At 34.6% G+C, this 23,189-nt stretch overlaps 1 protein-coding gene across 7 annotated transcripts in view; it reads left to right on the top strand.

Annotated features, from left to right (window-relative positions):
- Positions 1 to 23,189, top strand: part of Rfx3 (regulatory factor X3) — a 239,868-nt gene that overhangs the window by 37,943 nt on the left and 178,736 nt on the right. The window contains exon 2 of one of the 7 annotated variants that reach the window (XM_070035668.1): positions 16,913 to 17,146. The exons of 4 other annotated variants lie outside the window; for them this stretch is intronic. The gene's annotated coding sequence lies outside the window, so the exon portion shown is untranslated. Of the gene's footprint in view, positions 1 to 13,002; positions 13,027 to 16,912; positions 17,147 to 23,189 lie in introns of those variants that run through there. 2 more of the 7 variants (XM_070035672.1, XM_070035671.1) reach the window with 2 other exon arrangements.

The raw sequence follows: 23,189 nt of genomic DNA on the forward strand, positions 1-23,189 counted from the left end.
TGATTGTGTGTTGTTGCCCAAGCTACACCTGAGATGTTGCATGTAAGTGAATGACTTTCTAGAGTTGAAAAAAAAAATCAAAGATATGGGATATCTGGCTGGAAGTTTAGCATAAAGAGGTGAAAGTGTATAATTATTAAAGTAAGAAGACTGATGAAAAGATGCTATTTTAATTGATAACCTTATAGATAACATAGCATATAAAAATACTAGTAATTTACTAAAGTAATACATGTTAAATAAAATTCAAACCCAGTGCTTTTAATTTACAGCTCATGTTAAGCCAGGGTATTTTTTTGTTTGTTTGTTTGTTTTTTGTAATCATTTAGCTTACTGGGCAAGATTGAGCACCGGTATGTATATTTTGAATTGGCTCAGTCTTTACTAGCAGAGGAAAGTATATACCTGATTATCTGTAATAGAAGATAATCTCCTTAATGAATTGTTACGTGTGTGTAGTATTACTCTTTTCTATGTATTTTGGATATAGATATGTCAGATGATAGATTTTATATACACTAAAATGAAGCCTGAACATAGAGATTAACTGAGATAGAGATAGGAAACTGTCTATAGTAACTATTGTTACTTTGATGTTATCTTTATCTTAATGAGTACCATATGTTGCTTATTTTAAATTTATTCAACAAATAATTATTTAGAGCATTCTTTGCACAAGACTGGAAACACAATATTAAAACAAGAGAGTCATGGTCCTTATCTCAAGGCGACACTGTTGTGATAGATGCGTGAGTTCTGGGTGAGTACAGCATTTGGCTGCATAATTACTGTCTTTGGGCACAAATGATCTTAGAACCATTTACTATCTCTCCTCACTGTGATAAGCAGCCTTGTTTTAAACATTTCCGAATGCCAATTGATTTGAGTTGGATAAATGGATGTATAATTTTCAGACTCTCCTGTTACTTATCCATTCATTATTCAGTTTGAACAATTGATTTTAAGGGTTGATTTTTGCTAGAATTCTGGCTTTGTGCAACTGAGAGATCTACAAAGTAAATAATTAAACTGCTTGCCTTCTGGATACCATGATTAATCTCAAAAAAGCAAGATTGGTTCTGGATAAATGCGTCCATTGTTAATTGTATTGTGTAAATAAAAAGTATATGTTAACAAGCTCTTGAGTTACCATACCAACTCGTGTTTGCTGTTCATGTATTGGAAACTTAAACTCAAAACAGTGTTGGGATATAGAAGCTAGTAGAAGTGATTAAATTAGACTTAATTTTTTTAATGTTAATTTTTGAGTTAACATATAATTGCAATAGGAAGGTGTTCCATTGTGATAATTCCATACTTGCATATGATAATGTTATCTCAGAAGTGGTTGTTAGTTAAAAAATGAGGGAGTAGTCCTTGGTCCCTTCTCATTCATCCCTTGCTCCGTTTTTCTTAGCCTTCTGCATTTCACTGTGGAATGATGTAGAAAGAATGCCTGATGTGTACCTTTGCATCTTGGATTTATTATTCCTTAGAACCATGAAAAATAATCTTTGTCTATGTTACTTAGTCTGTAGTATTCTGTCATGATGACATAAAACTTGCTAAGATAATATTTCCTTTGATGACTTTTCTTATATATATATATTTAGATTGTTTTTGTGTTGGGAAGTTTCTTCCTGTTAAATTTCAAAATCTCTTCACAGTACAAGTATATTCACTCATCTCACACATATTTTTTTATGTGTGTTTTACATACGCTTTCATATTGCACATACTTTCTTTCTAACCGCTTGACAATAATTGTGGCCAGGAATGCAGCTCGGTGGTAAAATATGTGCTTAGCATGCACGATATACACACAAAAATTTTTATGATTTTTTTTGTGTCAATATTACTATTTTGTGGGTTTTTGGCAGTTAGTGTCTTCACATAACATGACTATTAAAACTCGTTTATAATTCATTAGATGGCTTAAAGATGATGATTAAAAACAAAACAGGATACTTTTTATATGAGAAACAACTTTGTGGTTGAGGAGGTTGATGAATTGCTAATGTTAATTAGGTATTATGATTACAGTTTTAATAGCTGCATGTAAAAGTATGGGTTGTGTGAGATAAATACAAATATACATGCATTATAAAGCAAGGATAGTGCAAACTTTGTTTTTACATTCAGGTTACAAATGTTTGTCAAGTGTCAACTAAAGGTAAACATCAATAACTGATTTTTAGTTATTAGCTATGTGGTTATAAGTACTTTAAGGTAGCTAAGTTTTAGTTTCTTCATTGTAAAAGGGGAATAATATCTAGCATATTATTTTGTTGTAAGGTCTATTTGTCATGTATCCAAAGTGTCTAGCGGCATCTGACATAATTGAACAACAGCAAATTCTAACTAAAGTTAGTATTATCATTTTTTATAGGAAAATGTGTTTTTAGCCCATCAGGCTTGTGGGGTAATTACTGAGGATGAATATAATTTTATAAATAAAACAGATACTAGCTTGGTTGACTATACTTAGAATCTTCTCAAGTATATGATACTTGCTTATATGAGGTTGACTATTCTTAGAACCTCAGGTATGTGATACTTGCTTATATTCATATAAGAGTTCAGTTTTTAAAGATCTTTCCTGGCCTATTTACATAACATTCCTGTAAGATAAGTAGGACACATATACTTTTACTTGTTTATAATTGTGGTGCTGAGATTGGAGAGATTTACTGACTTGTCCACGGTCATTAGGCTTCTAAATGATTAAACAGTTTTTACCTATAATGAAGTTTCTCACTGAACCTGGATTGACCCTTAACAGTGGGAATGAACAGAGAATAAAATGTGACTATAATTGCATGCTTTCCATTTAGCTTTACCTATTTCATAGTTTCATGTGGTTGCTTCCATTCTAATCATCTCAACATAGGCTTTAATGTCTTAATAGTCTATTACATTGATGCTATTCATGCTCTCTGAAGTCCCTTTCCTTTCAAATTGGGCCTTAATGAACAGAATAAAACAGAACGTTAATCAGAATTAAAGCTATTCCAAGTCTAGATGAATGCCTAGAAACTTTAGTGATTGTGTTTTTGGGAGACTGAATTTTCATGTGAGAAACTTGACTACTCTCCTAAAAAGATCTGTGAAAAGGTGGACACATGGAGAATGAGAGGCGCTGAGATTACATGGAGAGATAATCTCAGCCATCCTGGGTTCCTAGCTGGGCCCATTTCCCACCTGCCAGCAGCAAACAGTCATATGAATTACCTCCAGCAAGATGAGCAGAACTGCTCAGCTGAGCCCTGTTCAGATTGTGGAATTATGGCATGCGATGTAGTCATTATTTTGAGCCAGTTAGTTTGGGATTAGTCACCAGAAAAACAAAAGCACAACAATGCTGCTGAAAACAAAAGGCATGTACTTTTTCTTGGTCTGCTTTGTTCATTTGCTCTTTGGTTTATCAATCTTTGCTGTGTAGAAGAGTATTAATTGAGTAATGCATAACTCTTCCAGATGCTCTTTTTAGCCTACTTTCACTACAAAGTTTGTTCTTTACTTGGGTGAATCTGAGGTCAATATGTACCGTCTCTTCAGAGAAATCTTAGGAGATAGTGTAGTTTCTTTTGTGCAACACTAAGTCTTCTTTAAGCTTGTCTCATGTTTGTAGATCTCTGATTTCTTTACTAGGCTTGTCTTTTGTGCCCTGTCTCTGTTCCTTTTCGCTGTTAACCTCCTACTTCTACTTTTCAGTGGCTTTAAAAAATTCCTGTTGGTCAGAAATGAATTAGATTTGGCCTAGGTCAGTCAATTGAAACAAGGTGGAGTAACTTTTCTTCAGTAAACTTTTTTCTTTTGTACAGAAGAATCTTTTGTTTGACTCAAATCAGGAATTATATTTAATTTTTAACACTCACTAACAGGAAAGGTTCAAGGCAATAAGACATTTCTTAGTTTTTCCTCCTCAAAATCAGCTATCTTTTATGTATTTACATAATTTTATTTAAATATATATTTTATTTAAATATATAAATTCCTACTAGAGATCTAAGAATCAGTGATCTAAAAATTTTGACCATAATTATATCAAATTGTTTTCTTTGGCTGGGTGTTTTTTTTTTTTTTTTGCCATACATCTGTTCTGGAATTAAGAAGTATCAAAACAATAAAAAGATGGGTAAAAAAATGAAAATTAAGCCACTTTAGTAGTCTAGCAATTAACCCAGTGAGAAAATGAAGTGAAAACTGTCTGTCCAAGAGAAAACTACTGAACCTTGAGAAATCTGTGGGGTTTGTGACATTTTAACTTGAGGCATATTCTCACCTCTGTAGACAGTCTGACAGAACTGCAGATAACAGAAACTGTTTGGTGCAAAAGAGGAGAGGGGAAGGCGGGAAGGGGGGTGGTGAGGAGAGGGAGAAAGAGAAAGGTATTTGACTACTTTTGGAGCTCCTTTAAGGGATCCTTCCCTAGAGCATAGGTGGAATTTTGTCTGAACTTGCAGCTCCCTGGGAAAAGTATTCTCAGAGAGAGAGGTTGGTTATTTGGTTTGACTCAGAGCTCAGCTTTGTGGGGCTGGGGTGGTGGTGAGGAGGTGGGGGTGTCACCGCTTACCCCCAGGGCATTACACAATAGCAAATTGCTAGCAAGATCTCTACTACCTAAGGCTATAATTTCAGTTGGTACAAACAAGAGCTTGGCTGGAAATTTTAAAAGAAATCTAGGAGAATTAGCTGACCATTGGACATTTAGAAATTTCTGATATATTCCTCCAGATCTAAAAGTGTGGGCAATGTGCAAGGCTGTGGCACATGACAAGAAAAGACCTGAGCAAAGATTATCTGGTGATATTGAGGCTTTGTAAGCAGGAAACACAATGTAGAGTTGTTTGTAAGCTGTTTGAAGTTGGGTACTTGGACTCCTCACAAAAGCCCCTTTGGTGAAGGATGGAAATGGGATATATATATATATATATATATATATATATATATATATATATATATACATATATATATATATATATATATATACATACATACATACACACACACACACACACATATATGGAAATCTGAACTATCAGTGACTGACCACTATATTATGTTCAATATATTCACACCAATATGTTCTTTGATAACAATTTAGATATAAAGACTACAAGTTAAAGTGTAGTTGACTCTACACAGGTAATACAAAATCTATTTAAATACAAAATCTAGTTAAATTTAGGAGGAATCCTATATCACAGTTGTCAGAATATCTAAATATCCATTTTTTAAAACAAAAACATTATGCATTCATACAAACAGGAAATACTGAATGCACTAGAAAACTGAAAGCAACCAGCCTACAGAAAAATGTTCTTTGGTAGCCCAGAGTTTTGATTTAGTAGATAGACATGTAGTACTAGTTAGAAATACAATAAAAGGATTCAGTGAAAAATGTCTAAAGAATTAAAAGGAAGAATGAGAATGGTATCTCACTAAAGCCAGATTATTTAATATTTCTATACAGTAAAGGTAGAAAGTTTTGAACCACAGCAATTCTGATGTTTACATGTATAATTGAAATGAAAAACTCACTAGAAGGATTCAACAGCAAATGTGAGTTGGCTGATGACTTGGTTGACTTGAAGATAAATCAATAGATTTATAGTGTAAAGAAAGGGAAAGAGAGCCACAAGAAACCCATAGAACACTATCATGTGTGCAAACATGTATAATGGGAACTCCAGAAAGAAAAATGAAATAGAGGAAATAATATTTGAAGGAATAATATTATAAAAATAACTTCCCCAAGCTTGCTTAAAAAACACTAACATGTTCAAGAAGCTCACTGTATTTGGATAGGATAAACTCGAAGTGATACCTATCTTAACATGATTTGGATATATAAAAGTGATTGACAGAAAAAGGCTTAAAAACTGCAAGAGGAAAATGTCTTGTCATATACAAGACATCTTGAGGATCAGTACTTCTTACCAGAAATCCTATTTCCTATATTGAAGGAAAAGACTATTAATCAGGAATTCTGAATCTAACTAAACACTCAACACAATGAAGGAGATCTGAAGACATTTCCAAATAATCAAAAACTGGAAAAATTTGTCACTAAAAGCCTTTTCCATAAGAAATATCAAGGGGGACCATAATGGCTATGGCTGTAATCTATTACTTGGGAGGTGGAGAGCAAATGAACCATTGTTTGAAGCTAGTCCAGGAAAAAAGTTAGGGCGACTGTCTCGACCATTCATCTGGATATTGAGGCATTTACTTGCCCAGTCAGCCTCACAGGAGATGTAAATAGGAAAGTTGAGTTGATTTGGGCAAAGCCCATAATTCTGTAGCTGAAAACTAAAGGAAAAAGGTTTGAGATGTGGCAGAAGTGGAGTATCTATCTGCCTAGCAAGCATAAGGCCCTGAGTTCAAGCCCTAGTCCTACCAAAGGAAGGAAGGGAAGGCACGAAGGAAGAAGAGAATGTTTTAAGTTGAAATGCTAATATTGATTCCCCAGGGCAATCACTAAGAAAGTAACTAAAAAAGTAAAAAAAAACCCACAAAAACCCACAAAACAAAAACCTAAAAGGAAAAGGAGCAACATGGGAAAGAAAATAGTATAACAGGACATACCTACTTAATTCAGATGAAGGCAGGAGTTGGGATTGAAGACATAGAGTTGAAATGCACTCTGCATGGCTGTTGTACTCCCCTGTGAGCCATGCTTCCAGCACTGAAGTTATCCTCATAAAATGGAGAGGATAGGATGTAATTACCATAAAAAGTAATATATTTCTGTAATAGGTGAGTTGAAATACTACCTATAAAACACTGGCCTATGTATCCTCTTAGGAGTGTTAGATCTTTTTAATTTTGTGATCCTATTAGATACTTCTCAACTGATTTTTTTTTTTTTTTTTTTTTAAAGAGTGGTGCTTGAGCCACTCTGCCAGCCATTTTTGAGCCAGGGTCTTTATGCACAGAGTGGACTGTAATCCTCCTCTTTATGATTCCCTGTGACACAGGATGAGAGCCACTTCCATGACATTCACTGGATGAAATGGAGTCTTGAGAACTTTTTCTTTCTTTTTTGCCTCATAATTTGGTAGGATTACAGGTTGAGCTCCCTTGCCTGGCTTTCAATAGATTTTTTTATGAAATATAAGAATGAATAGTAAACATAACTTTACATCCCATCAACTTTTGGTACAACAGTTCCATTATCCCTACATTCTCTGGTACTTGTTTTCTAACTTTTTGATAATGGTCACTTTACCATTCTTTATATAGGTTATTATCCTAATGCTATATGTTGCTCTTTTGCCTTGTTTTTACATCGTATGAAGCAGAATAGTGACTTGAGGGGTTTCTTACAAATTTGGCAAATCTTCACACTGTTATGTGACTTAAGACACTAGAACACTGGTTAAGGCAGGTGTCTACATGTTAGTTAGAATGAGTAAAACTGGGCATTTGACTTCCTTCATGGTGTATTAACTACTACATGGCTGTATTACTGGTTTACAAGGCAGAGATGAGCTGCTGTTTTGTCTCAGCTGCTAGTTTCTAAACTGATAAACTTTCTTTGAGGGTAATTTCCACCACTTGGGCTGCTTTTTCTGCTCCTCTGTTTCCAAGCGGTCCACAAACACCGCCTTTGGGTGCATCACTTTAACATGTACCTGATCTGATTCTCTCTGATTGTGATTATCCCCGTTTCACATAATCCTTTGCATCTGCATGTTATTTCCCTCCTACTATGTGTATATATGCACATAAATATGTGTGGACATATATGTATATATGTATGCACACGTGTATGTATATATATGCATATAGGTATATGTGTGTATTATATATATATATATATATATGTTTGGTTTGAATTCAGAGTCTTTTACTTGCTATACAAGCACTCTACCACTTGAGATACACTCCAAGACTGTTTTTTTTAAATTTTTCAGAATAGATGATGTACAGAGAGGTTACAGTTACATAAGGTAATAAGTACATTTCTCATCAAACTTGTTACCCTTTCCCTCATTTTCCTCCCTACCCCCACCCCCCCCAAGTTGTACAGATCATTTCTAACATACTGTCTTGTGTATAACACTGTTGCATTGGTTCCCCCTTGTCCTTTGTCTCATTATTCTGTTGTTCCCTTCCCTTCCCTAATTCAAATAAATGTATATATAATACCAGTGTAAAAATAGGGTCTTGTGTTTTACTCTATCTAATCCTGAACTGTGATCCTCCTCCTTCTGCCTCCCAAATCCTATGCTCTCAAAAATCTCAAGGCTGGCAAACTAGCTGCTTGCTTTTGCCCTAGATTTGTGGTCCTGTGTAGTCATTTAACAGTAAGTTTTGCTTATAGGTGATGCTAGTTTTGTTTAGGTTGACAAACAATACTTGTACTCATCTAGTTCTCACAATTATATAAATTTGGTTTTGTATTCTAAGTTTTAGATTGACTAGAACTTTAATGCTCTATGGTTGGTAATCTGTCTTTGTTTTGGGGCGTTTACTTAATGATGAATGATGGAAAAAAATGTAAGAAAAGCACTGTGTTCATGATAATGCCACTTGTTGACTCTCATACTTTAGATACAGTCATTTTTCTAGACATCAGAGATCTTGCCCGGAGCCAGTGGCTGTTTCTAGCTGAGGTCTGCAGGATTGAGTTTCAAATCCAACTGAAGCAGAAAAGTTTGCTAGACTTTATCTCCAAAGTAACCAGCCAAAATACAGGGCTGGAGGTGAGGCACAAATAATGGAGTTCCAGCCTAGCATGTAGGAGGCCCTGATTTTAAACTACAGTGCTGCCACAAAAGAAAAAGGAAGAGAAAAGAAAAATATGTCAATTGGAGATGATACTTAACTCTTTGACTTTTATCTTAGAGTCTTCATCATTCAGCCAGTGTTTGAGCAAAGTCTATAGTTTTATCCTGGGCATTGAAATCAGTGAACTGTCTGGGCTAAACAGATGTTCCAACACAGAGCTTTATATCTCCTAACCTCCTGGGAAAGTCTTACAAGATTTTCTTCCTTGCAAATAGTAAAGGTAAAGAGATTTTCAAACATGAGTGCCACTTTAAAGGCTGCATTTTATAGGGATTGACTCTCATAGTTTGACTGTTAAGGGGAAAATTCAGTTAAAATGATGAAAATGTTATATAAACCCTTCTAATACTTTAAATAAATATGTATAAATTACCTGTCTTTTGGTTGGGACCAACAGCCTTTCATTGTATTGCATATTTGCTGGTTGGAGCCACAAGTCTTATATAAATCGTTATTTATAACATCATGTCAAGTTTATACTTTCTCTCTCTAATATCCATCAAAATATAGACTTGTAAAGCAGTAGTTTCTAGAAGAACTGCATTACATGAAATTTCTTAAGTTGCAGATTATTATTTTTTTGTTTCACCATGCAGTTACTGAGAGGTTTATCATTCTGTTTTTCATAAGGCCTTTGTGCTCAATTGTTTTCTTTATTGAGACCAAGTGATTACTCGAATTCCACAGATTTGACAGTATTGTGGAATAGTGATACTTAGCTTAAGTCACAAACATTTTAACCTTCACAAGGAGCATTGGTCATCATCATGGCCTGTAAAGCTTATAAGCTGTTCAAACTTGGACACTACAACTATTTTTTTTCCCCCAAATCAGGTACATTTATTTCCTTTTGCTCCCTCCCATCGCTGCCCTTGATTTGCTTAGTTCACTTTTGTCAATGTGCAGTCCAGCTGATGGGCCCCACAGCTGTATTTTTTTCACTCATTTCCCTCCGATTGTGTGTCCGCCTTCTAGCTTCTCTCATGTGCACATGTATATACCATATGTGAGGTCAAGAACGTGGTATCCTCTAAAAATGATGTAACAAGTCAAGAAGAGGTCCTTTGTTTCTTGAGTCATGTTTATTGTATCACATTTTGTTCTGTGTACTTAATTTTTAAAACTACTAGTTTGTGTCTGTTTCTAATATCTCATGTTTTACATGATTTCCATTTTTTATCCTCTTTTCCAGACATGAGACGCTGTGTGTGTGTGTGTGTGTGTGTGTGTGTGTGTGTGTGTGTGTGTGTGTGTGTGTGTGTGTGTGTGTGTGTGTGTGTGTGTGTGTGTGTGTGTGTGTGTGTTTGTTTAGATTTTGGGACTTAATACCAGGTCCTGTGCAATGTCCCTGAGCTTTTTTTGCTTAAGGCTACTACTCTACCACTTGAGCCACAGCTCCATTTCAGGTGGTTAATTGGAGATAAGATTCTCTTACAGGTATGATCCACCAGTGCCTTGCTTGAATTTTTAATTAAATAACTAATTAATTAATTTATTGGTCAGTTCAAGCCAGTGGAGCTTGAACTCAGGGCCTGGGTGCTATCCTTGAGCCTCTTTGTGCTCAAGGATAGGGCTCTACCACTTGAGCCACAGTGCCACTTCCAGCATTTTCTGAGTAGCACCTTTCCTGCCCCAGTCTGGCTTTGAACTGTGATCCTCAGATCTCAGCCTCCTGAGTAGCTAGGATTACAGTCACGGGCCCTGGACACCTGGCTTGAATGAATAACTCTCAGATCTCTGAAGATCTGAAGATCTGAAGATTTTTACTGTTGTGTAGAAATTAGGGAAACAGCAGTTCACATGGAGAAATTAGGGAACCAAGCAATTCACATGGAAAATTTTGATACCAAACAGGAGACTTAGTAGCAGCTATAAACTTAAGGCAGGAAAAAAGGAAAAATTTTTTCCCTAGCCAATGGCTGAGAGTTGGCTCTAGCTATAGAATTTACTCTGCTTTTAGGGGACTTGGTTAGGTATGTGTGGGCATAATTGTACTAAACTGCAGGCGAAGTGTTTGTACACCATTGACATCCTTAAAGCGGTATGAAAGTTAATCTCAATTTGAACTTTGACAACATGCTTGCTGATGTTTGGATAGAGCTGCCTTTTTTTGGTTTTGTTTTGTTTTGTGGTTGTGGAGCTTGAACTCTGGGCCTGGGTGCTGTCCCTCAGCTCTTCAGCTCAAGGCTAGCGCTGTGCTCTACCAGTTTTCTGAGTGGTTTATTGGAGATGAGTCTCACGGACTTTCCAGCCCCTTTATTGCCTGGGCTGGCTTTGAACCGTGACCCTTAGATCTCAGCCTCCTGAGTAGCTAGAATGACAGAAGTAAACCACTGGTGCCCAGTTAGTATTCTTGGCTAAATTTTTAACTGCATCATTAATCTCGCAAATGCAGAGAGCCTAAATATTCTGTCCAAATCAAGTCTGGACCATCTTTTTACCGTAATAATTGAGTCATAGTACTAATTTGCAACATTAGAGAAAGCTCCATAATGAGAAGAAAGTAACAGTTACATAACATTGACATACTATAACAGGTATTCCGTAAAACAGCATTTCTAGGCCTATGGAAGTTGTTCAGGTAGGAATATGATATTGCCTAGGATTCATACTTTGAAACAGCAAAGTAAGAGTCATTTCACTAGCTAAATAATGACTGCTAAAATGAATGTTGCTGAGAGACTTAAGATAAATGGCTATGTAGAAGAACACAAATCACACTTCTGTTGTTAAGTTCTGTTTTGTTGTCTGAAGAAGTATTTATAAATGTCATGAAAATTTTAATATGCAAAACGAAAGGTAAAAATCAAAGTTCAGCAAAATATTGGGAAGCAAGTGCTTGAAAGGGATGGGGTAGGGTCAAGAGGAAAGGGCTATATAAATGAAGAGGAGAAGAGGGGGAGAATTCAATCAAGAATCCAATATATATCCTATAACTTTAAGAAGAGTGAAGGAAAGTATAACTTTGGAAGGGATGGGTAAGACATTGAAACTGTAACTTTGATCCAGATATTCATAAACTGCTTTGTTTAATGCCAGCCCTTTTGTACAACTACTTAAAGTTAATAATAATAATAAACCAAAAATAGAACAAAATGATTATTTTGAATGGTAACTCTGAGTTAGTGATATCTATTATTACACTATTAGTCCACTGTAGGGTTACATAGATTTTTATAGATGAGAACATTGAATTAAACTGGTAACATCCAAAGTCACTTAAAAGTTCTAGGTGATATAACTCGGATTTGAACTGTGGTCTGTTTATCATTGAAGACCAAGCTTTTGAACAACTATTTGCACCCTAATATCTAGTATCTTAGTATTCCTGGCCTGCTTTCAAAACCTTCTCTTCCTGTCAATTTCAGAGATAACATTCAATAACTTGACAACAGTGACCTTTCTAAACAAATACAGAGTTTTACAGAACCAGATGGCCTAAGATTATGTTTTATTTTTCTGGCTCAAAATAAATTGCCTGCTCTAAGACTGATAAAGTCCAAAAAAAGACCCTTCTGTGTCCCAAGCCCTCATCATGAGGCCGCATGGCCACATGGCCAGCCAATGCCCTTTATCATGAGCTGGTTACAAATACAGAGCCTTATGTCTTTATACTATAATTTAGATTAGAATTTAATGAAAGGGCAAGAAACTGGTTTACTAAATGAGATTATTCTGGTTGGTAGTCAGTAATAGCTGTGAATTTGGTAGAACGATTTTGGAGGGACTGATGGAAAAAGGACAGTCCTTTCGTCTTATCTTGTTATGTGTTCATATAAGCAATGAGAAAGCTGATTTGTTTAATTTGTCAAAGTAGAGATCTATTTATTTTTCTGCTGGTATTTGAGGAGGACTCTCCCCCTCCCCGATAATTAGCAACCTTATACTTGATTATTCAAAATTTGAGTGGGAATTTTCTAAATACATATAATATGTATACATATATATAATATTCATATTACATAACATATAATATGCATAATATGTAAGATATTGTACCTCATATAATCATAAACAGTCTTTCAGGAGCCCAGTTACTCTTGATGAATTTCAAACTTAGATCAGGTTACAGAGAGTAGGCATAGAAATGTTTCAAGCTTGTGTTACAGCTACACTTGTAATTTTTTTTGACAGAAAATTATAGTATCAAGAAACAAGAGACTTGAAGTGAGGAGACCTGTGTTTGAGACTTGTATTTGTCATCTGAAAGGATCATTGAGAAGTAATGTAATATATCAAGGTCTTATTTTGTCATTGGAGAATGAGGCAATAATAATAATAATAAAATAATAATAATAATAGTAATAGCCTGATTTCATGGCCAGGTTATTCTGAGGACCATATGAGACGATGTGACAAATTTATAGCTATGACAGTTAATCTAAAATAATGTTCAGAGTTATGAATAAGCACAAGCCTGCATTTGGAATTACTCTGCTCTTGGTAATGTGGTGGTTTGAGCCAAGTTACCTAGACTTTTCCTTAAAAGTTTTAGTACTCTCATCCATATAAGTTGCTTTGTAATTGTGTTAATTACATTTGTGCTGACACTATTTTGAGTTTTTATCAAGTAATGACGGAATCGAATCCAAATTCTAACATTATCTTCAATTGATTTCAGAAATTTAGGGAAGAAATAGCCAGAGCCTTTTTTCTTGTTTCTAAATACTTTAGCAAGATAGTTAACCCATAGAATTCTAGAATATTAGTGCTAGGTGAATCATTTAGGGTCATTTATCTTTTTTCCCTCTTTTTTTTTTTTTTTCTTGTGTCTGTCCCGGGGCTTGAATTCAGGGACTGGGTGCTTGCTGTCCGTGAGCTTCTGTGTTTAAGCCTAGTGCTGTACCACTTACGCCACAGTGCCGTTTTCAGCTTTTTTTCTGAGTAGTGTATTGGAGATAAGAGTCTCATGGACTTTTTGGCCCAAGCTGGCTTCGAACTGGGATCCTTAGACCTTAACCTCAGCTAGGAATACAGGCATGAGCTATTACTGCCCAGCTTCCATCCCTGATTTTTAAGATGAAGAATGCCTTCTAATCATGATTTTGTCATTTCTACTATGTTTATATGCATAGGAGATAAGGCTGTTAGGAGTTTCATCAAACAAAGGATAGCAATAGTCTCTTGATGGATACAGATTTCTAAAACTATAAAGCTGCATCAGGGAAGAGCTTTGTCAGCATTTGGCTAAGAACTTGGGCTTTGTTGTCAAAAGTTGAGGTAGAGTCGATTCTGTCAATCACTAGTTTGTTTTACTTTTTTTTTTTTTTTTTTTTTGGTGGGTCGTGGGGCTTGAACTCTGGGCCTGGGCATTGTCTTTAGCTCTTCACTCTTCAGCTTAAGGTGAGCACTCTACCGCTTGAGCCACAGCACCACTTCCTCAAACACTAGTTTGTAACAGGAAATTTCTTGTGTGTTTGGTGCATTGTGACTACTTAGTACTATCTCTTTCCCTGCTACATAAGCTATGTCTGCAACTTATCAGGACTAGCTCTCCATTTTCATGTGTAAGTCTTTGGATCTGAGGTTTTTTTTCCCTATGATTGTACTAATGGCTTTTGAACTTTTCCCTTTTGTCTCCAACAAATTTGAGACTGGGACAATGTAATAATGATTTTTCAAGATTTCAGAGAACTTGTGATGCGTAAATTAGCATAATTTGCAATGGCTTCCCTTTTTAAGGACTTAAAAAATACAACTAGTTTCAAAAACTGCAATTGTGTTGCATGTTAGGTTTTTTTTTTTTTTTTTTTGTTGGTCCTGGGGCTTGAACTCTGGGCCTGGGCACTGTCCCTCAGCTCTTCAGCTCAAGGCGAGCGCTCTACCACTTGAGCTACAGCGCCACTTCCGGTTTTCTGGTGATTAATTGGAGATAGGAGTCTCACGGTCTCTCCTGCCCGGGCTGGCTTTGAACCGCAATCCTCAGATCTCAGCCTCCTGAGTAGCTAGGATTACAGGCGTGAGCCACCAGTGCCCGGCTGTTAGGTTTTTTTTTTTTTTTTTTAATATTTTTTGTTTTTGTAAATTCAAATTTACCTATGTTGATTTCTTTGTACTAGGATTGTATGTATTAATCTACATTAGAGAGTTAATGTAACAATATTAAGGTCAAATTATAAAATAATATATATCTTCCTATCAATAGAACTGCTCCTCTGAAGAATGTAACAGGAAATAGTGTTTGTTCACAAAAAAACGTAGAACAGATACAAACAATACTTAATGTATTATAATTAAAAATTATTATCTCTGAATTTAGGTACTTTTTTTTGTCAATCGTGGGTCTTGAACTCTTGGCCTGGGCGCTGTCCCTGAGCTCTTCAGCTCAAAGCTAGCATTCTACCACTTGAGCCACAGCACCACTTCTGACTTTTTCTGCTTATGTGGTGTTAAGGAATCAAACCCAGTGTCTCATGCATGCAAGGCAAACTGTACCACTGAGCCACCTTCCCAGCCTGTTTTTTTTTAACTTACTAAAAATATTTTCCCTCCTTATTTAATATCCTGGAAATACATGTAAGTTGATCCTTGAATCTGAAAATGAAAATTCAAATGGTCCTCGACTGGAAAAATAGATATGTAAATAAAGAGACCTTAAATATGAGTATATGAATAACTTAGTAGGAGTTTTCTGCAGCATTTCTACTTTTGACCATGTTTTCTTTGTCTCTCCATTTGTTAAATAAATGAACAAAATTTGTTCCTTGATCATCGATAACATATTCTCATCTTCACCAATAATTTTGGGCATTCCCTTGAATTTTTTAATGTAAATTTGTATGGAGATGCTTTGCATCTGTATAAATTTTGGCTGTATTTGTTAGAGTACATATTACAAAATATTGATAGGGAGCTTTTTGAAATGTTAAATGAATTGGCTATGGTAGAAATGTGCAATTTTTTAGTTTCAAATTGTTTTTACATTGTCTTTCAGAATGTTTAATATTTTGTAATGAAATTATTGTTTTACTAAAGATAACAATCAGGCAAAAATATGAGAAATGTTTTCAGTTGTCCAAGGCTAATGTTGACTTAAATAGGTCTAGGTCTTCATGGTTGACAGCTGCAGATAATTAGCTTTTTCTTCCTTAACAAAGAAAGCAAATGGAGCTGCAAGATATTCATTGCTTTTTCTGTCATCATCATAATAATGTATGTATTAAACTTCTGCAGTTTCTTAAATTGATTTAGTGCTGAGCTGCCTACATTGCATATAACTGTGACAAGTGGAAGCTGGAACACATATTTATGTGGCAAAAGGGACCTGTGATTGACAGCAAAGTTTCTCTTTACAAGAAATAGCAGTGTTGTGGAGCTCAAGATGGGCTAGATACGTAATTCTTAAAACTGTAGAGCAGATTCATAAAATGAATTTTGGAGGATTGTCAGTTGGTGTAGTTGAGTGTCTGTGTGTTCTTGGCTCTGGGTGAGGGCACAGATGGACAGAATCTTACCTGACTGATGTTTATGGAGAAAAATAATTTAAACCATATTAGTATTAATAACTGATCTCTCCAAATAGTAGATCAGATTATGATTATATGAAGTAACTGAAAATCTCCTTTAGCTGTAACGAAATCTCAAAAGAAGCTAAATAATACATCTATTAAAAAATGGTTTTAAAACCATATATTGAGCTCATTCTTCAGTAAAAGCACCCATTTTTGCATGTCTGTAAATCATGTCTAGAAAATTACATTGGCTTGGTGGTTCCTTATCCTTGTGGGTGTGTGATTATCTTTAAAAGTGTTTAAAATATTTAATTATCTTTTGTTCCTTTGACACATACTCAATAAGATAAAGTTGGAAAAGGTACTTGGTGATTGCTGTAGAATAGTGTTCTATGATGAATCTACCATCCTGGGCTTCCTATTATATTGTGGAAATACTTCCTTATTTTGGTAGCAACTCATGTGTGAGTGAGTGAATGAATGTGTGTGTGTGTGTGTGTGTGTGTGTGTGTGTGTGTATGTGTGTGTGTGTGTGTGTGTGTGTGTGTGTGTGTGTGGTGTGTGTTGGGGGGGAAAAGGGGAGGCCTGTGTGTCTTTGTACACTGGCAGCCTCTACTGGCCATGTTGAGGAGCAGCATTGACCTCTGTTCTTTCCATTCCAGGTTGCAGATGATTGTACTTGGTCTCAACTCTCAGTTTTTTGGTCTTAACTCTCATTGTTGTCGCCTTTGAAAGACTGGTTCATCTGTTGGATATCTTGATGTGTAGTTTCTAAAAAGGGCTGCTAGTCCATTTTGTCATCAATAAACTAACATCATAAATGAGTGGAATTATTTAGAACCTTGGAAGAAGTTATGAATAAAACCCTGCTTTGAGAAATAATTTCTATCTAAGAGGTAAGATAGATTCATCTTTTTGTAAAATTTAAAATACTTTCTCAGTTGGTAGACTTTCTATGAGATCTAGGGAGGAGGCATTTGTTTGTGATTAACAGATAATCCCGAGCCCTTAAAGGAAAGCTTTGTGTCAATGACAAATTTAATTGAATATATATTTAGGTTTTCCTTTTTCTTTTGGTAGTGCTTGGGTTAGAACTTGGTCTCTTTTGCTTGCTAGGCAAATATTCTACTGTTTGTACTGATTGATTCTTCTGACTTAGATCTACTATCTCTTTTACAGGTTTATAGAAAGTAGGCATTATGCTTTTACTGTGTTTTATGAATATGAATACATCTGAGAGATGGAAGGGAGTGGTTTCTAGATTTTAAGTCTAGCCAGATAGTTAACAAGTAACTGAAAAGAAAATATCCAAGGATATTAGTAAACTCTTAGTTACTTTTAGTTTAAAGGTAGTATCTTGTATAGCATTTGACCTAATAATTTGGGGAATAATTTGACCAGGTTAAATGATTTGTCCCATGAAACAGATCTTTGTTGATATCTTAATTCTATCAGTGAGTGACTCAACTAATCTGCTAGCTATATCTTTAAATCACTTGGCATTTTCTATAAGATACTTGATAGGATCTTTTAATGCAAGGTCTCAGATTGTGGCTTTTATTCCTTCTGTTACTACCAATTCCTAGAATATTATAGTAGAATACAAATACATCTCTGACCTTCCATGTTCTTTGATTTCTAAGTCAATTCATTCAACCTGATATTTCTAAAGCTTTGCTTTTAGCACATTATACATTAAAGAAAGAGAGCTACTTATTATTTGCTTGGAAAAAAATGAAAAGGAGTTGAACGATATAGCCAATGGAGTACACAAGCCAAGAAAAGAGACACACTGGGCTAGGATTAGGAAGATAAGGTTTTTGACCTGGTTCTGTCTATATGAACTTAAGCATATACTAAGTAGAGCTTTCTGAGCCTCTGTTTCCCCATTCTATAAAATTATATGTTGTGAATATTAGTTGAGGTAATATATATGGAATTGCCTTGAGCTATGTATAACTATTATTTATTCTAGGATTTCTTTTACGATAGCCTTATCTTTGCATTCTGGTGTATAGTAAGTATCTTGAATCAATAAGTCTCATCTTTCCAACCTTTTGTTCTGCTCTTTAATATCCCAATTTATGAAAATAGATTCCATTCTTTTAATTGAAAATGTTTTTCTTTATCAAATTCTTTTTCATATTTTGTAAATCAAGACTAGTCAAGTCTTTGATGGCTCCTTCAAATTCAATTTTGCTTTTTTTTAACCCTACTATTGCCATTTTTACTATCTTTACCACTTGCCACTTTATTTTGGAATACATCACATCATGAATTATCAATTAAAGTATCCTGTGGATACTTTGTCTTCTAAGTAATGTGAGCTCCTGCAAAACAGGACAGTAACTTTGCTTTTGTAGTTATTATTTTAGGATGTTTATTGGATTTATAATTAATGTGTTGATAAGTAATATTTATGTTATGTTTGCTTTAAGATAAAATTTGGAACAAGGATTATCGGATTAGACATAGAATATTAAGATGTTGATAATCTAAGTTGTACTAATTCAAATAGTAAGAGCTTTAGAGCCTCCTGAAAAAGAATGAGCCATGGATTATCATCAGTATTTTTTAATTGAAATACCCTTTCAAATATATATATATATTTATAGATGTATATATGTACATGGATTAATAAGCAGTTTATATATACCAATTTAGTTCCCTTGAAACTGAATTAAGTGAACAAAAGATAAAGGAAATTATAGAAAAAAATTTTCCCTTTAGAGTTTTGAATGTATTTTAGCATTTGCATTTTACTTATTCAGTTCAAAATACATTACAACTGATTTTTGATGAGCAAGTTCTCAGGCATTCCAACTACCATGTATGCCTTTAGTCTATATTTGGTTACTTTAAATTTTGAGAAAGTGTCTCTCACTAGTGTAGCCTAGACTAGCTGCAGACTCAAGGTCCTTCAGCCATAGCCTTCATAATAGAGAGATTACAAGCAGGAGCCATCACATCCTGCCTAATGTTTTAATTGGCTTTATTGGGATGTGATTTACTTATAATATAATCTACCAGTTTTGTAGGAAGTGTTATTTATTTTTTGACACATTGTACACATAGCTGAATAGCACCATCTCAACTAAGATAGAGCTCCTACCCAGACATGGTGCTATAGATCTGTAAGTCCTGGCTTCTCCTGAGGCCAAGACAGGAGGACCACTGAAAAATGGAAGTTTGGGGTCAGTTGGGACATAGGAAGATGCTATCTCAAAAAAAAATGAAAAAAGAAAAAAGAAAAAAGAAGAAACCCAAACCAAAAACATTTCATTACCATCTATACTGTTGTAGAATTGCATATAAATGGAGTCATACTGTATTTAGTTTTTGCACCTGGATTCCTTTAAATTTTCCTTGTATATAATTTAGTAGTTTGTTATTTTTTACTGCTACATAGTAGCTCACTGTAGGCCTATGCCACAATTGGTTTATTCAGTTTACTAATGGATGACATTTGGATTGTTTCCAAATTTTCAATTATTTCAAAGTTTTAGTTATGATGAATAAAGCTGCTAGCCAGATTCAATACAAGTGTTTGTACAGACATATGTTTTTTATTTCCCTTGAATAAATGAATGCAAATGAAATTGGCAATCATATGATAAGGAAGTAAGTAAATTGCCAAACTGTTTTCCACAGTGAGTGTAATATTTTTCATTTTTATAAGCAGTATATTAGTTGTAGTTGCTTTGCATTTTGCTAACATATAGTTGTAACAATACTTTTAATTTTAACTGAATCTTGGAACTGGAGTTTTAGACCTGAGGACTAAAATTCATTATTTCTAGTAGTATTTTCTCTCTCTCTCTCTCTCTCTCTCTCTCTCTCTCTCTCTCTCTCTCTCTCTCTCTCTCTCTCTTTCTCTTTTGGTTGAACATTTTAGAACTTTCTTACATAAACAATCAAAATTAAACAACATTTACTAGGAAATATTGGGTTGCTATACGATATTTATTAAGGAATTAAGGTTATTTGATGTTTTTGCTTTTGGTCTGTTAATCTAGTATTCTGGTTGATATTGTAATTTAAAAAACAACCTCAATTCATTTTACCATCATCATTTGTACATATAATTTGTTTGATTCATTCAGATGTGTTTTAAAACTGAGCTCATGGGACTCATGACTATTGTCTTAACTACTCTGAAGGCTGAGATCAAGAAGATCATGATTTGAAATCACCAGGGAAAAAGTTTTTGATACTCCTCAACCAATAGCTGGGTCTGGTGGCATATTGCCTAGAATCTCAGCTCTGTGGAAGCATCACATAGTAAGATGGTGGTCTAAGTACAGGCCTGGCCAAAGAGGAGACTGCCTCAAAATAACCAGCACAGATGAAAGGGCTAGAAACTAGGCTCAATAATTAAGAATCTACTGGCAAGCTCCAGGCTCTGAATTCAGTCCCCAGGACCAACAGAAGTGTTTTATGTTTTGTTTTTTAAATGAATTTTGTGTTGTTGGATGGAATGATATGGATCTGTGTTTACATATCCTTCTCTGGTCTTTTTTTTTTTTTTTTAACATCAGGATAGTACTGAACATTTGAGTTGGAAAATTCTCCTCTATTTTTATTAAGAAGAGTAAATGACAGTTTATGAATTAGAAAATGTAAGAGTTTACTTGTGTCCTGATAACTTATTTCTTGTAACTGAAATGAGAAATAGTTTAAATTGTAGTGAAGGGCATATTTTATCTTAGAGACGCTCTGCAAATGGTTATTTATACCACCAAACAAAAACAGAGTATCTCATTCAAGTGGTATTTGTGTAAAAATTGATACGAAAGTTAAAAGTTTGATAACTTTCAGTGTAAATTTATTATGAACATAATCTGACTCTATGAAAGCAATTCAAAGTGATATTAATGTTTGCATTCTTTTGAATTAGCTTATTTAATCATTTCTGTATAATCTTTTTTTTTTTTTTTGTCGGTCGTGGGGCTTGAACTCTGGGCCTGGGCACTGTCCCTCAGCTCTTCAGCTCAAGGCTAGCACTGTACCACTTGAACCCCGGCACCACTTCTGGCTTTTTCTGCTTATGTGGTCCTAAGGAATCACACCCAGGGCCTCTTGCATGCAAGACAAGCACTCTACCACTGAGCCACTTTCCCAGCCCCTGTATGGCTTTTTTAATTTATGGATGTTAAATTATATTTACATCCCAAGCACATTCTGAGAACTTTAGGATCAACTTAACGAGCACTATATATTACATGGTTAAAATTGTTTTGGAGATGGGCTAAATGAGGCAAAATATTGAACTATATTGGGTATTAAAGGCAAAATTAAATTAATGTGTTGATATGGGGTTGGCTTGTTGCTTACTGACATACTTTTCATGAGTATCAACTTTATTAAGACCTTGTTTGTTTGCTTTTGTTTTAGATGAGGTAGTGCACTATTATTTAGAATGGTCATGAACTCCCTATAGAGCTGGGACTGTCCTTGACTCACAATTTTTCTGCCTCAACCTCTCAGTTTGGAATATAGATATTTGCAACTTTTTACCAAAAGCTTTATAAACATTTGTTATGCTTACTTTATCAGTATCTAGTTCAAATGGCAACTCTCAGATGAAGAAACTCTATGCCCTATAAACCTTATAGCCTGTTCTTGATTTGATAACAACTGTGTAGCATTTTTAAGAATAATGAAAGTTTAAACCACCCGAAATGTTTAAATTCTATGAAATAGAATCTCACGAGGTGCTTAAGTAGTTCTTTTTTCATTTTCTTTCTTATAGCAGTAATGAACTTGAATTTTCTCTGCTGTGACAATTTGCTAAATGCTTACTTTGAAATAAATACCACCTACATAATGGTATAACACATAAATTGATAGCTATAACTAAATCATTGTATATTGTTGAAACTTTTCTTTATTATATTTTATGATTTATCTCACAGTGAGATATGTGGAGTGGTATAAAAAGCCATGTTATGAATTACTTTGTTAAAGGTATCAGTGGGACTGCTAATGTGTATTTAAAAAATATTAGTGAAGAGAAAAAAAGGTGTTTGAGTTTATAAATTATTATAACATCATCATACAAGTCAAATCACCTGTGAGAATATTAAACACATCAAAGTAAGAAGCCTTTAGAAGTACTGAAAGGTACTCATATTTGTTAGTTGAGCATGGAGTTAAAACATGTTCCTTGCTAAATGGTTATGTGATTGTCTAAGGAAGTTACATCCTATCTCAGTGTAGAAAGAGAAGTTTGTATAATTGGAAAGGGCAAGGAAATAATGTTTTAGGAGATTTATTGTTACCATGCATGATTTATGACTAACTAGTATGTCTTAGAGTAATTAGCAGAACAATGTATTGTTTGAGAATCTTGTAAGATTCCCTCCTATTCTAAGCCTAGAAGGAGAGAAAGGAGGTGGTAAAGTACTAACTAACTCTGAGATTGTGAGAAATTGGGTCTCAACTTAAGGTGTCCAAGAATAAAATGATTAAGTGGTTAAAAATAAAGTGTTATGATGAATGGAGCTTATTAATTTCAAGAAAGTAAAAGAGAACATTTGTATAATGTTTATAAATTATAAGGAAAATGAGAAAGTATTGAGATGATTGCTTTATCCACCAAGGACTTTTTTCTAGTAACGATGAATCTGTGACATTGTTAATATTAGATTATTTCATTTCATACTTGCACATATTGAGACACACATATTTGTCTTTTATTTGAAGCCATTTAGTCTCCTGTATAACTTGATGCTGACTTGATTTGCATCTCATTAGAAGAAAATTTGACATTTTAGTGTAACTTTTTAGAACCGAGAATAGATGTAGTGTCTTTTTTTAGTACTTCATATGTAACTTTAGTTTTCTTAGCATATGCCTTCCATTGTACAGTTTGTCACATACCCTATAACAAAGCTGGTGTGTTTGTGCTTTCATATCCAATTTGCATTGTAAGTACAC

This window comes from Dipodomys merriami, unplaced genomic scaffold, assembly GCF_024711535.1.
Source record: "Dipodomys merriami isolate MVZ:Mamm:240054 unplaced genomic scaffold, mDipMer1.0.p SCAF_26, whole genome shotgun sequence".
Classification (NCBI taxonomy): Eukaryota; Metazoa; Chordata; class Mammalia; order Rodentia; family Heteromyidae; genus Dipodomys; species Dipodomys merriami.